Here is a 15,037-nt window from a genome sequence, read left to right as displayed (position 1 = left end):
CACACCCAAGATCCCAGGCGGGAGAGAAGGATTTTCATCTAGGGCAGTGACAAGACATTCACATTCTTGCACCAGTTAGGTAAGCATATGAAGATTAATGGTGAGTGTTTGGAGATTAGCCACAGTATGATTACAATTTTAGGTGTGCATGTTAAATGTTAAAGAAATTTGTACCGCGCACCGTCACCAAAGGCGTTGGTCCCCAGGCGCTCTGGCAGATCTGCAAACGAGAAGGTGGGATGGGTTAGTAGGGTGAAGAGGAAGTCAGATAGCGAGGGGAGTGGTGCTCTGTTGGCAGCTTCAACTCGGTATGCACCGGGTGCTGAGCTTTCGGTGCGAGTATGGGGGCGATATAAAACATTAACATTACAATTTGCTTACAGAACCTTCATTAGTTGGAGTTCCCACCTCCTGTGAATGCACTGTGGTGCATATATTACACAAAACCATTCCCTATGAATCTCAGACGACTGGTGAGATACTATCCCTTCATGCGATTTTATATAAACTAACCTACCGTCATGCGACACCATCTCGCACACATGCATTATGATTGATTAGAAGATAATCTGCAACCTTAGTACTGCTTCTAGAAGAGAACAATTCTGTCAATTTTAAATATTTTGTCCAACTACACTTCACCCTTTGGTGGTTCCCAACCAATAATCGGGTTGCCACAAGCCGCATTCGCAGGGCCATCTGGTTGTGCCTTCACTGCACACTAATCCAATTGTGTCCTAATAACTGACAAGCAAGTTACAGCAATTTACATGGCTATATGTTAATTCTTGTTCTGTTCTTCCTCCCACCACCAATGCAACACATACGATTGAAACAAATTATGGGGTATTTCATCATTTTGGTCAACTTTTTACAATTGTTTTATTGCAATCAACCTATAACCTTTTTGTTCGGACAATTTGTCTAATTTAATTTCATTATCTCTATCATAGGGAATATAATTAATATTATTGTCAATTTTGTTTATAAATGGATGATTGTGCCAGCCTTGAAAACGACGCATGTCAAAACACGTGTCGGCTGACATCCTTTGCTAATAAAGACATTCTAAAATGTGTATATCAGCTGCATTTGAACCTTGAATATGAATCTAATTATTAATTTAGATGAACTCATCAATAGGGGGTGAGCGAATCATGCCAGTCGTACATTAGCTTAATTGTATAACTTGGATTTAAGTTCAACAGTCTGTGAAGACGTGGAGGATATTTGTTTTGAATCCTCACGTGCCAAAAAAAAAAAAAAAAAAAAAAAAAAATGGCACCAAAGCAACACAGATTGGAAAAAATGAAAAGCCTGACAATATTTTCTGGCTTCCACTATTCAACAGAAGAGCTCTAAAGCAAAAGGATTTTCCAACGTCGGCCGAACTGGGTTGGAGGAAAATGGCATTGGTCATGCTTCCTCTATATCAATCTTGGAAACAGTCCCTGAAGAATGTTAGCACAGGGCTATCCTCGGCAGATAAACCTTCAGCTGTAGAACTTGGGAATCCTGAAATCTGTGCATTTGGCTGCTCCTACAGATATCTGCTGTAGCTTGGGCTCACTGTACATAGTTGTGGCTTTGGCGCCAGTCATTGCGGAATGCACTCACACTACCTGTGCAACTCAGACTGACTTGGCAGAAGGATTGTACGCATTTGCACACAATTTGGTGGAGCAGCACCAAATCCAAAGCGAAGTACCATCAACATTTAATTTTGGCAGACCGGTTGAGAGGTCCATTCTGCCTTTGTGGAATGGAACTATTTATCCTCCAGTTCATCGAGGAGGACAGTACTTGGAGTGAGACAAGAGCTTGGAAAAACCAACAGTATCCAAATGTTCGAACATAGACTGACATACTAACTACTGGTTTTCCTCTTATTTAAACAAGCCCTTCGATTCACGTGCATCGTTGGTCTAGTTGTAACCCCATCCTCTGAAATTAAATATCATGGGATGTTTCTTAGAGCTAATCTGAGGAAATCCAGCGTTGTTGACTTTCTTAAAACGAAAGCCCTAATGGGTGTCGCTCAGCTAAAATGTTTGTATGCAAAGCATTGCAGATTTACTATCACACCCTTTCCAGACTATTGCAAAACAAAAGATCATGCAGTCCCTCCTTTACGGACAGGCAATCTCATATCTGTCACAAGATAAAAATTGGACTTTAATTCAAGACATAATTTGGCAGAAGACCATGCAGCTGCCTGCATGTTTCCCAATGGCTGCTTTGCAGTTTGAAATTGGTGTGGTTTCTTTGAAGGCCTAGTATTAATGGGAGGTTCTGTCATTTTTTTGGCACATTACAAACCTTGGAGGGGAATAGCCATTCATACATTTCCAGGGAGAAGTACCAGCAATGAATCTTACTGACTTAAAACAATGCCATGCCTTGTGAAGTAGTAACTTTTTTTTTTTACTTTTTTTAAATTTTTTGATCATTTATTTATTTTTATTTATTTTACAGAGGAATAGATTGAAACAATCCAAAAAATGAGATCTTACATCCGCTCTAAGAACCTGACATGGATTGATAAGGCTGTGAACGTGCTACCAAGTTACTTAACATGTTTTCTTCATCCCTACTGGCGTCAGCAGTTCATGCGCTCCAGCTGAATGAGCTCCTGTATGGTGAAATACGGGTCATCAGGTCGGTAATCACACCAACCAGCGGAGCATGTGGTTTCTGTAAGATCCCGGGTAGGAATCAGACCATACACTCCCTGGTTATCGAGTGTAATGTCATACAGAAATCAAGACTTAATTACTTAGGTGTGAAAAACGAAGTGTTTACAAACAGAGGAGTTTTATTACAGAGTGGTGGGGGGCTAGGTGGTGGGTAAATCTTTGCTCGACTGATATTTCTAGGTGTATAAGGCATAGCGCCTTTTAAGGGCTTGTAGAATCTCCATGAATTCTACATTAGGGGCACAAATAATACTGCAGAAGGTGAACTGAAAGGATGTGAGCAAAAACAAATAACAGATGAGCTAATGAGGGTTGTTAGGCCGGATAGACAGGGATGGCAGGGGGCGTGCCTACCCAATTTGTCTGATAAGAGTGGTTACAAAATTGAGCCAAGTCCAAAATTGGTTTGTTTTATTTTAAGTGTTGGATAATCCATTTGTTTGGATGAAAGAGGAATTTAAAATGTTTGAAACATTTTATGTAAGGCTAACTTGTTTTGTCAATTCATTAAATAAACACATTTTTTTAAAGTACTCAAATTGATGACAATGGACAAAAAAGAAATTGTACCTTCTTTCTGTTCTTCTGTGTCCCCGATTGCTGACATGTATTGTGTAATCATCTAAGCCAAGGGGGTTACATGTATCGACAAGAAAGTAACAAGCAAATTGTAGACCAACCAAGACAGCTGCTTTACTATTTAAAGCTGCCACCTACAGTAGCCCACTGAAGGCAGTACACCCCAACTATCGAGTGGCTCCTCTAGGGATGTTTATTCTATGTACTCTTCTTTTCTGTACCTTTGAGTAACAGACAGGTTTTCCTTCTTATCCCAAACTCTTAGAGGAGAAAATTACACATCGCACAGCATTCTCACAGGAAAGGCACTGGCAGGAGCAGAGCACATTTCGAAAGCACATAGTACCGAAGAGGTAAAGAACAGCCAGCAGCATTGCAATGTTGGTCACAGTGCATACAGAAAGGATACTCAGTACTTTACCAGAGATGTGGTTACATCGATGTAATGTGGTCATGCAGTGTTATTGGATATGCACATACATTAAGTAGGGGACAAACATTCAAGTTGCAGGCTACTAGCCAGTCATCACACCTCATTCTACACAAACACAACACACCATTTCTTACTCTCCAGAAGTCAAATAACATTGGCTACTGCAAATTTTGCACCCTGCTCACGTCTTCATGGCGCTTTCCGATAGCTGGACAGTACCCAAAAAGTTGTAGAACAAGAATGCTTTTACTAGGAAAGCAGGAGGAAGTCTTGAATACATTTGAATTAACAGAGGTGGAGAGTTCCAGAGGGGAAAAAATAAATAAATAAATAAAAACATCCAACCTGAAGATTTTTAAAATGTTTTGGCACAAAAGAAAGATGCCAAGGTCAGAACTGAAAATCTGCACTTGCCACTATCCACTGGCTGGCAAAAATATACTTGTGGCGACTAAAAAATGAAGTGCTTTGTGTATGTGTAAAACTGAGGTGGCAAGTGACTTTATGGCTGGCTGCTACCTTGCAACTTGAAATGTTTACTCCCCCGACATGCACACCCGAGATAATGGGAAAGATAGTGAAAATTAAATCTAGACATATGGAAAGTTGACCAAAACCATAAATTGAGGCTTGTACCAAAACAGCGACTTAAAGGAAAGCCTTCCAACAGACAACAGTGAAGCTTTCTCGGCACAGCTGTGATATCTGAGCAAAACGAAGTGCCAAAAGCCAGACGAGCAGCCGCACCCTAAAGCTGCTGCAGCTTGCCAATCAAGACGCACCACCTCCTATTCTCTAACATCACTTCTTTCAAACATATTGCTGTATGTCCCCCTATTTTACATTATGACGCAGAGACTGAAATAAAGATTTGATGAACTGGAGCATCTGGGTACAGGACACGCATGGAGCAGGAGCACAGTGAGTATATGCAAAGCCTGAAGCAAATTTAGCATCTACTTGCCAAGCCAATTATGACGGTCTAAAACATGATCCATTATCCCTGGTCTAAAAGGATGACTTTAGAGACCATCCTGGGGTCATCTGATGATCATCAAACTACACTAGAAGTCATTCCCACATCATCAGATGTCATCACACTGTTAAAGTCATCAGCAAATATCTCAGAATGGTGGGTGATTCCGGAATGAGTTAATGAATATGCTAACATCATCCCTATTTTAGAAAACTCTTTGTTCCCGATGCTTTTAGGATGACTTGCTGATTACGTCAACAGCATTGCCATGAAACATGTTTGTTTTTCTTGACTTCCTGATTACTTCAGATCATTTGAAAGATGATATGCGGACCAATACAAATTGTCATCCGCTTTTGCTTAATAACACCCCCTCTTCCCCCCCCGACTGTGGCAAGGGATGTTGGGCCAAAATGGAAGCCGGAGGCCTAAACATAGCCTGCACCTCCTGGGTGAGAATCCTGCCATCCCAGTCAGGAACCCAGAAACCTCACAATAGTCCCAATGTGAGACTACACAACACTTATTTGCTTGCTATTAGGTAACCACCTTTTGGTATAGGTCTGTACTACACAGGTTGGTAGTGTGACTGAGCAGCCAGGCCTATCTCAAGAGGGATAAATGCGAGCTGTAGAGCTGTACAAATGAAATCTGTAAATAGAAGTAGCCAAGTAGCACTTATCAAGGTTTCAGTTATAAATAGTTACATACATTTTAAATAAGCCTTCATGCAACAATGCAAATATACTTTACAATAACTTTTCAGAATCAGCGCAAGTTAGTGGATAATCTTTGGTGTGCTTCTTACACAACTCCTACACCCTGGGGTGGCTTAAACAACAAGGACAGTGATTACATTTATATATCACACCAGTTATACGTCTCAGATTCTGAGGTTGCAGAAAAGGAAGGAAAAAGGTTAAACAGGTTCTCAGTATATGTGAGGAAAACTAAATCTTCCAATGAAATCTAGACAGGCCTTTCCCAGCAGTAACAGTCTAAAACAGGTTACCACCTATGAGGGACAACAATATCAAAGTCAATGGGCTAGAAGAGTCTGCAGGGAGCCAGGACAGCCAAAGTCAATTAGTCTATGGAGCTGAGGCACTTAGAATCAAAAGGTCTTGCACAAAGTTAGAGAGTTTGTTGGAAAAAATAAATCACTTGTAGGATCACAAACTGTTAAGCCTGTGAAAACAGAGTTGGAATCAACTCTAAAAGTAGGCCACTGCAATTCCCAACTGAGAAAAGTGTTGGTACAAGACAGTGAGGTAAGTACCCCAAGTCTAAACAGTACCTCTGGTTTGAAGGAGAGAGGTCCAGCTCCCTTCTGTCCTACAGCGATGCAGATCCTGTGTTCCTGAGCCTCAGTCGTGGGGACAGGAGGAAGGGACGGGGTAGGGTTGGAGGGGACCCTCTGTAGGGCTCCTGCGGTGGTACTTGGGAGGTCGTCGGCAGCTACAGGCTCTTTTGGTTCAGCAGCACTTTGCGGTTTGAGCCCTTAGTAAACAGCACAATCACAGATCTCAGATACCGGTTGGGCTTCCTTCACTCCTTGGGTCCTGCACTCTGGTGATGGGACTCGAGCTCTGGTCGTTCTGCTTCTGGAGGGTCATTGTCTCACGTGCCACTCCCAAACTACACGGTTAAGTAACTCCTAGCCAAGGACAATTTGCTAAACAAATGAAAAATCTTTTTTTTATTACATCATGATTCAAGAACTTTGCAATTATTCCGCGGACAAAGCAGAGTACACAAACAGTATATAGTTATTTTAAAGTTTTGTGTCAATTTTTAGTCTACGTTAAGGGCACTCTCTCCTCGACTTTGCTGCTGCGAAAGCATTTATTGCTGCTGCATAATCCATTTTTTCAACAAGTTCACTCTCAATTGAAAGTATTGCAAGGGCTGATGGCCTTTCCTCTGCCATTGTGGAGCGCATGTATGTCTATCAGTTTCAACTTATTAAAGCTCCTCCTAACACTTGCCACTGTAATTGGAATTGTAATAAGAGCCACATTTGGAAACAACCAATTTGTTTTTGTATGATGAATGTGCTGCAAAATCTCAAGGGGCAAAATAGAACTCTTCTGAAGCGATGGCTAGATAGGCCTCAGTTCCACAGCCAACTGGGAACCATCTATATCAGATTCTGGGTCACCATCACCACCGTTTGCTAACGATTGCTCCACGTGCTTGCACAGTTGTATCAGTTCTTCTTTTCCAGGCAAAAGCTTTATGTTGTACATGAAAGCCCAGCTTGTATTGTGCGCAGACAACTAGGAAAAGCGCCTTTCAAGCAAAGTAGTTATGGCGTCAATCAGGGTATAAAATATGGCTACTTAAAAAAGTTCTTCATTCTCAGGGCCCTTGTCCCAAGTCTCATACGCAAACATTTTCTTTTTTTTCCTATGCCTTTTAGTTGCCTTAAAAGTAGGGTCACCATCTAAAAGTAAGGCTCTCTCTTTTGCTGTTACAGCAGACTCAAAACCAAGACAATCACTTTGACAAAGGCAATGCAGTTCTTAAGCACGTCATTGCAGGCCAGCAAATCAATTTGTTTGGATTGCATGGATTTGTTTACAATGTTCACCTGAAATAGAAGGTCATACCCCACAACTAAAGAACAAATAAAACTGAAATCTTCCAAGTGTAAAGCAAGGGACGTAGCCTCCTAGGACAATGTTGGGCCATTGACTTTTTCTTCAATGCTCATGAGTGCTGTTTGTATCTCAACAAATTGATACCGCAAAGCTCTCAAGCTTTCAATTCTACATTCACATCATGTTTCACAGGCCTTTTTCAAGGAAAGATGTTTTACATGCTCATTGAGAATGCTCCAGAATGTGGTTGAAGCTGCAAACAAATTATAGAGTCTCTGAAGTACACCAAAAAGAGAAACAGATTTTACAGAAGATTTGGAAGCATCGCCAACTGTGGCAGCCACATGGGTTAAATAAATGACCTGGGATATTGCTCAAGAACTTGCGCTTGGACTCCTTTGTTTACCCCAATCATGTTTGCATCATTATCATACCACGGACCACGGCAGTTGTCCATCTCTAGACCGCATTCTGACATTTCAGAATACAGAAGGTTTGCAAGTCCTTCAACAGATGTGTCATCTATGGGGCGATACCCTATACAATATTCTCTCACAGAAACGTCTTTGCCTATAATATACACAATTCTTACAGTGTAAGGCAGTTGCTCGGTGTGGCTGATATTTGGAGTACAATCCAAAATAACCGAAAAACTTTGCAGCCTACACCCTTTGTAAAATTGCATTCTTTAATTGAGACCCCATTAAACGAATTGCTTAATTCTGAATTACATTTCCGCAATAGTGACTGTAGATCTCTTGTGAGGTCACTCGATGCAAATGATCCATTATGATCGGATCAAATTTCCCTAGTAGTTCAACAAGGCCTAAGAAATTTCCATTCCAGTAAGTAACCTGTTTGAAGAGCCACGAAATGGCAAATAATTTTTGGATAGAAAGACAACGGACCTAATTCTTTCAAGCGCAGCTCACCAACGCTTGGTCTATGCCTGCATTTGATCGTACATGAGAGAATCAATACCAACAAGTCCTGTGAGGCACCTTTCAACGTCCACCCACTTGCCACTGTATTTGACATGTTCAGGAGACCCTTTGTGCATTTTCAAATAGTTACCAATATGCTTGCAGTTATTAATTCCATCACTACCAAGTTTTGATTTTGGCATAGGGTCAAAAAGCCAACAGAAAAAAATAGTAGATCATCAGTCAAAATAGAATATTGCAGTAATGCCCTGGAGACTGTTTCTTTGTTAGATAATACCCTGAGCCCATTTGAAGAAGATAAGTACCTATTTTTGTCATCCTTTGGGTATGAATAACTAGGAGGTGGAATGGCCTGTGGCCCCCCCACTCCCCATTACAATATCATTCACATGTCCAGACATTGATTTAGGCCATAAAGACATTTCTTCAAACCAATATGTTGTAGTGCCTTGTTCCTGTTGGTCATCATTGCCCTCTGGTGCTTGTGTTCTTGAGGAATCATTGTGGCATGACCACAGGCAGTACCATTTCCTCACGAATGCCTGTTGCATGACCTTGAGGAAGGCGCTTTTCTACTTCTTTTGAATTCTTCACTTCCCTCCTGAAAAACAAAGACAGTACTTCGGAACTTTTGATACCTTGCGCCACTTGTTTTTTTCTCTGCCGTTTCTGTGCTCCCAAAAGTCTTTATTGGTTTTGACATTGCCAGTATGTTCAAATGCCTTAAGTAAAAGAAATAGCCAGAACGTATGGCCCAATTATAACATGTTGCAATATTCTTACTAGGAATAATCCAAACTCCCCAAAAACCTTTTTTTTTCAAGTCTTCAGTTTAAAATGATGCATTGTTTGCTAAGCAAAGTAGCGGTAAGGAGGCTCCATTCTAAAGGAGCGGAGTTTAAAGTGAGCCAAATTTCAGAGGCTACATCATGGCCATACCTATTTGAACAAAACTTTTCCAGCATTTAGAGAGATGCTAGCTGCACTACTGCTGCCAAATCAGTACGGGAAAGAACTCCCGCCAGGACGAAGAACAATTTGCATGGGGATAAAACTTCAATAGAACCAAGAAAAGATGTGTAATTAGTTCCATATGTTCCTGCTCTGAATACTAACTCTAAACAAATGAAGTTCTCCGAACTGCAGAAAACAGTACCAAGTTTCAAACCTGTCCAATTAAAACCAACAAAGAAGAAAGGTTGCGGCTGAAAGTGCCCAGAACAGCAGCAACTTCCAATATATGCTTTCGACTCCAACTGAGAAATGTTTCTGCTGTTTAGACTTTTTTTGGGACAGAAAAGAGTGAAGCTACGTTCTGCCATTGTTACACCTCGCCCTCGGCCGCACCACGTTCCCCGAGTTCTGCCTCGTTGCTCTCGTATACGCAAGAACATTTGGGGAATTCCAGGTAACGCCAGAATAAGGGACAGGAAAGTGATCGCCCTTCATAAAGGGTTACGGCGCCGGCATGCGCCCTTCTTATCGCGCTGGCAGCTGCCGTGGAAAATTTCTACACGAACTACAGGATCCAGAAAACCTGTGAAGTTGTAGTTCTCGGCGTTGAGATGGGAGCCTCATTTTCAAACGGTACGCCTCTTTGTTGTTTACTTATTCCACAGCGGCATACAGAACGCTGCTTCTGTTTAAAGTTACAACCGGCATACTTTCCGAAGTGCTCTCCTTCTACCTTGAATTTTGAAGTCCTTGTTTTCCCGTGTACCGACCCTGCCTGCACACGGACTCCTTCTTCTGAATCCTCGATTGAACTGTTTTCTGACCACCCGTGTACCAGACCCTTGCCCGCTTCCTGAACTCTTGGACACTGATTCTGCTGTGTTTCTTGACCGCCCGTGTACCAGACCCCTTGCCTGCTTCCTGAACTCTTGGACACTGATTCTGCTGTGTTTCTTGACCGCCCGTGTGCCGGACCCCTTGCCTGCTTCCTGGACTCTGGGATAGTAACTACTCCGGTAAGAAAGACTAATTGGAATTCCATCTTCTGTGGAGTTTGGCTTCTTTCCTAAGTGCATCTTTTTGAACGCTTTGCTGTGGTGCACCATCCCGAAACCAGTGCGACCCTCGTTCCGCTCGGGGATAGCTGCCTTACTAACCTCCCCTTTTTTTTTATTTTATACTTTCGTTGTTTCCCAGGACGCTTTACATCAATCCTATTTCCATCAGGGGTAAAGTATAGTTTTCTTGGTTTTCCATACTGAAGAGTTATACCTTTAGCCATATACTAAAGCCTCTCTACTTTATAGGTTGCTCCGGTTCTTTTGGCTTAAGGGGCGATTAAACCAGGTACTACTAAAGGGGAATAGTCTTGGGAAAACCAGATTCATTATTGGCAGATTGTTTAACTTGTTATCCTTTCCTTTACAGCCTGGGTTTGAGACGGTCTGTTCTCCCCGCTCTTTTGATCGATCGGTCCCCTTGTCTGTACAGTTCAGCAGGTGGTCATATCGGTTTAAAGAGTTCATTCCCTCACAGAGAGGAGGCTTGGGTGGAGGCTCCAACCCTTGCTCCTTCAAGCAAATTCCCAGCAGTAGAGGTCCGGCCTCTTTACGTACTCTCCATTCCGGTGAGTAACAGCCATTTACTCTTTCAGGTGCGGACACATTCGAAAGGGGAAGCAGGAATACAGCAAAGCGATTCCAATACATGCACCCGATCCAACTGAGGCAGGCGCCTACACGTTTGAACAAAATCTGTGCTAGGAAAGTGTAAAATAAAATATTCCCATTTAACCGTTCTTGTCCAGAACACACTGTGAACTATGCAAACTACTGTTTGAGCACCAGCCGAATGCTATGTACACAGTTTAAAGGAACATTTTCTAAAATGTTAATGGAAGCATCGGGCTGTACCTACCTTCCTTCCGAGTAGTTCTGCACACATGCGAGTCAGGGAGGCAATGCAGTCTTCTTTCTTTGCGCACGGTTCTGGGTAGAAAGCAATTGGAGTGTCGGGCGGGAAGTCTGGAATGCTCAAAGGCAACCGTAATTTTTCCTCCATGGTGTGTTGTTCCTGCTTGATTACAAAGGCGGGAGGCCACCAGGAAAGGCACTCTTATGCCCCCACCCCAAGTGGCGTGAAAGTTCAGAGAGCTTCTTACTTCCATAACATTACGCAAGTACTATGTCACTGCCAGTCAGCAGCTGCCACTACTGTGCTTCAGTTACTCTCTCCACGGCAATCGCGCCCCACACCGAGGGAAATTGCACCTTCCAGGGACCCGGGCAATTGCGCTCCAGACAGCCGCCTGCTTCGCCCAGGTCTAGAAACTGGCCAGATTATTAATTATGTAGTCACTTACACCAGAGCAGGGTCTGTGTAGTAGCTGCACAGCAGTTACTGCGTCTGCGAGCATTCCAGAGCCTGAACGTACCGTAAATGAGCTTCGCAGCAGCTACCAGCGGAGCCACTTAAGAATTTCCCGGGGGTGCCCAAATATAGGAAGTGACATCACCGGCAGTTATATAACTGCATTTGCACGTAGTCGCCAGCTTGGTGCAAAGGGGGCTCGGGGGAGCGCAGAACAGTGGAAACATTGGCTAGCATGTACTGCATAAACTAAAGTCAAGTAAGAACAAGGAGGCTTAAGCCGTTCAAGTTGCATTCCAGTAGGCCATCACTGCCCCTACTCCACCCTTCTATAATCATCTCAGAGCAAAGACTGTGTGTGCCTCCTACCTTGGAGCACAATCTCACTAATTTTGTGCAAATCTCGCAAGTGGGAGCATGGGAATCCCCTGCGTGTGTGGACTGCAGACCCCAGACCACATGCCCACTTCTTCAGTGAGCAACTCTGGCCAAGGCTCTTTGGGCAAGCATTCAGCGGTTCCATGTAATAATGTTACTGCAAAAATGTTCCCTGACAAAACAAAAGTCTACTTTTTTTTTGCCAAGACATTACATTGAACATACGGGGGGACACCCCCCATTAAAATAAATAAGTAAATGGGAGGAGGGGACATCCCCACAACCCATCCTCATACATAATGTCACCATATATAATGTCGCTTCCCGGCAACATTATGTATGGGGACATTATGTATGGGGAATTGATGACCAGATACCCATTCAGGATGGGTCTCACACCTTTAAACAGTGTGATATATTGAGTGGGCACCTCCTTACCTCCTTCCTTGGAGCATATTATCACCCGTGGCTGGTAATCTCACAACTGAAAGTACAGTTTCACTCTTGGTCATCTCAGTGGCCCATGTATATTAATGCAGTCAGTCTCCCATCTGGGAAGACAATTATATTTCTGTTAAAACACTCTGAATTCTCACTCCAGTTTTCTCGATCTATAGATCCATACCATATTCCTTCCATGTGCGTGCTGGGGTGATAACTTGTAGAGAGCTCATTCTTTCATTCAGGAGAGATAAAAGGGGTACCAACCCCCTCTATGTGGGATTTGGCCCCACAGCCGCTCACTCCAGAATGGGTGAGCAGGTTTTAAAACCTTGCTTATTCTGCTATCCTACAGGCTCAAGCCTTCTATCCCTTGCCCAATCACGGAATCCAACATCCTGAGCAGCAGTTTACGTATAGTGGGCAGCTCGGAACATGCCTATTGCCAGATCTACTATTTAGATACTGGGAGAGTGCCATTAATCCACATTGGTGGTGAAGAAGCACTCAACAGACAGAACACAGTGCAATTCGTCTGTTTAAATGTAAAGCAGAGTGGCTGAGAAATACACGCACTGTGCCATTCAAAAATAAAGCAGCTGTGGTGAGTGGAAGTGCTGCTTCGGTGGCATCAAGAGTATGCAATTCCCTGCATGGTAGTATTGGTAATTTCCTATTGAAGTATATGAGCCCTATTGAGAAGTGCCATTAAAAGTGAAGCTGTCCAGTAGACTGGATCAGTGCTGCCCCGTAAAAGGTGTTGAAACCTCTGTGAGAAGTGGTAGTACTGTCCCAATGGTCAGAAGTGTAGTATTTTCACATTAACTTGCTTATGCACTTTGGGTTATGTAATAGTGCTGCTACATTCTGAGTAATTCCATCCCTTTAACTATATTATCTCTTGTATTACCACAACGGTGATGAGTTATTCTGATGGAGATGATGTTAGACTTGCTCAATAATTCTGGTTCTGTATCATTAAATGTACTTCAGATCTTCAGAGTCTCGGGAGGATAGCTCAGGGGCAACATGCTCGCCTTGGAAGCAAGACGATATGAAGCAACACACGTTCGATCCCTCAGTCTGCGCAACACAGGTTTGATCCCTCGGTCCGCACTTAACCTCTGGGTAAAGCACGCATTATAAATAACCAATTACAATAAACAAATCTGCTCGGGCAGTGTAGCAGCTCAACTGAGTTGTCCCATCAAAAGTATAGCAGCCCCACTAAGAGGAACTAGCACTGCCTCAACAAAAGCATAGTATTACCGCTGAAAAGATTCAACAACTATAGAATCCCTGTTGGGAAACAGCAGTACTACCCCATCAAGAGTATAGCGGGCTTACTGAGGAGTACCAGCATTGCCCCATTTCAAATATGGCAGGTCTACTAGAAAGTGCTGGCTCATATAGAATACACAGCCCTGCTGAATATAGAAGCCCAATCTAGAAGCGCTAGCTCTGCACCATTACAGAGTTACGGCAACTCTGCTGAGGACTGCAAGTACCGTTTGGTTGAATGCTATTACACTTGACGAGGTCAACAGTATGGCATGATTCATACTAGGTTCTATGTGATATTTCTGCATTTTTAAGAACAAATACCGATTTATTTAATCTTCACAATGCCGAACTATTACATTCTACTGACCCCCACCCAGCTAAAACCCCCAAGAAGGGGATCCCACTTCAGAACACACTCCCATCCCCTCCCGCGCTGTTTCCTTCATTAAAATTGAGAAGAGTTCACCCCTCACCTCCCTCAACACCTCCGTTCCCTGTACATAGCATTCACCATCACATCAACACTCAGAGACATAAAACAGTATAATTTACCCTCTTATTGCCAGCTCCCTCCACAGATGCAATGCAAGAGGGGTGCACAGATGTACAAATACATCCAACCCAAAACGACGTTTAGAAATTGAGTGACAGTTGCAAAGCCAGAGCCTCTTGCTTTGCATCAGTGCCTCCATTTATAAAAAATCTTTTTGGGTTGGGTGTACCTCTACATCAGTGCACCCCTCTGTAGAAGTATACCTAACCTAACACGATTTTTTTAAACAGAGGCTCCCACTTATAAGTGGGGAAAGGGGTTGTTGGGTAAATAAAATACAGCGGTCTTAGAGAGGAAAACAAAACGTACCTGCTACTACCGCTGCTGCTGCTGCTTTCCGTACGCGCTCCTCTGTGTTTCGGCTGGTGGCGTTGTAGTAGGGTAATGTCTAGTTCCCATCCGAGAAACGGACCCTCGACTTCATCACGTGGGCTGCTCTGCGTCACGTGCGCTCAACGTTCACCTCGTCATCTTAGTTTCACGAGCGGGAAGGCAAGGCGTTGCAGGAGCGCGGCACATTTCTTCCTTACAAAGCATATTTCGTATTGTTGATTGTTATTTGGTGCCTGAAAACGAGTTATTTGGTGCTTGAATTAGGTTTATGGTAAGTCTTAAAGTTATCTCGTGTTGATTGTTACTTTAGTGCAGAGAGCGGCAATATTGGGAAGGGGGTATTTCTGTGTATTTTGGGGGTTTGCAATGTGCATCAGAGGTGAGATTTACTTAAAGAACAGGCGGAGTCAGTTCTTTTTTGGATTTCCTCATGCAGATGTGCGATTTGCCCAGGGGAGATGTGGTTTATGGAGTGGGGCTTTCCTCAGGCAGA

The 15,037-nt window shown here is 43.1% G+C and overlaps 1 protein-coding gene across 1 annotated transcript in view; it reads right to left on the bottom strand.

Annotated features, from left to right (window-relative positions):
- IPPK (inositol-pentakisphosphate 2-kinase) overlaps nt 1-14,630 on the bottom strand; it is a 322,707-nt gene extending 308,077 nt beyond the window's left edge. Inside the window, exon 1 of the mRNA XM_069643864.1 lies at nt 14,521-14,630. The gene's annotated coding sequence lies outside the window, so the exon portion shown is untranslated. The remainder of the gene's footprint in view (nt 1-14,520) is intronic.
- Between the last annotated feature and the right edge of the window lie 407 nt (nt 14,631-15,037).

The sequence above is a fragment of the Ambystoma mexicanum genome, chromosome 2p (genome assembly GCF_040938575.1).
Source record: "Ambystoma mexicanum isolate Mex_15411 chromosome 2p, UKY_AmexF1_1, whole genome shotgun sequence".
In the NCBI taxonomy this organism is placed as follows: domain Eukaryota; kingdom Metazoa; phylum Chordata; class Amphibia; order Caudata; family Ambystomatidae; genus Ambystoma; species Ambystoma mexicanum.
Note: the sequence above shows the minus strand (reverse complement) of the source record. Positions and strands in the feature narration are given on the sequence as shown.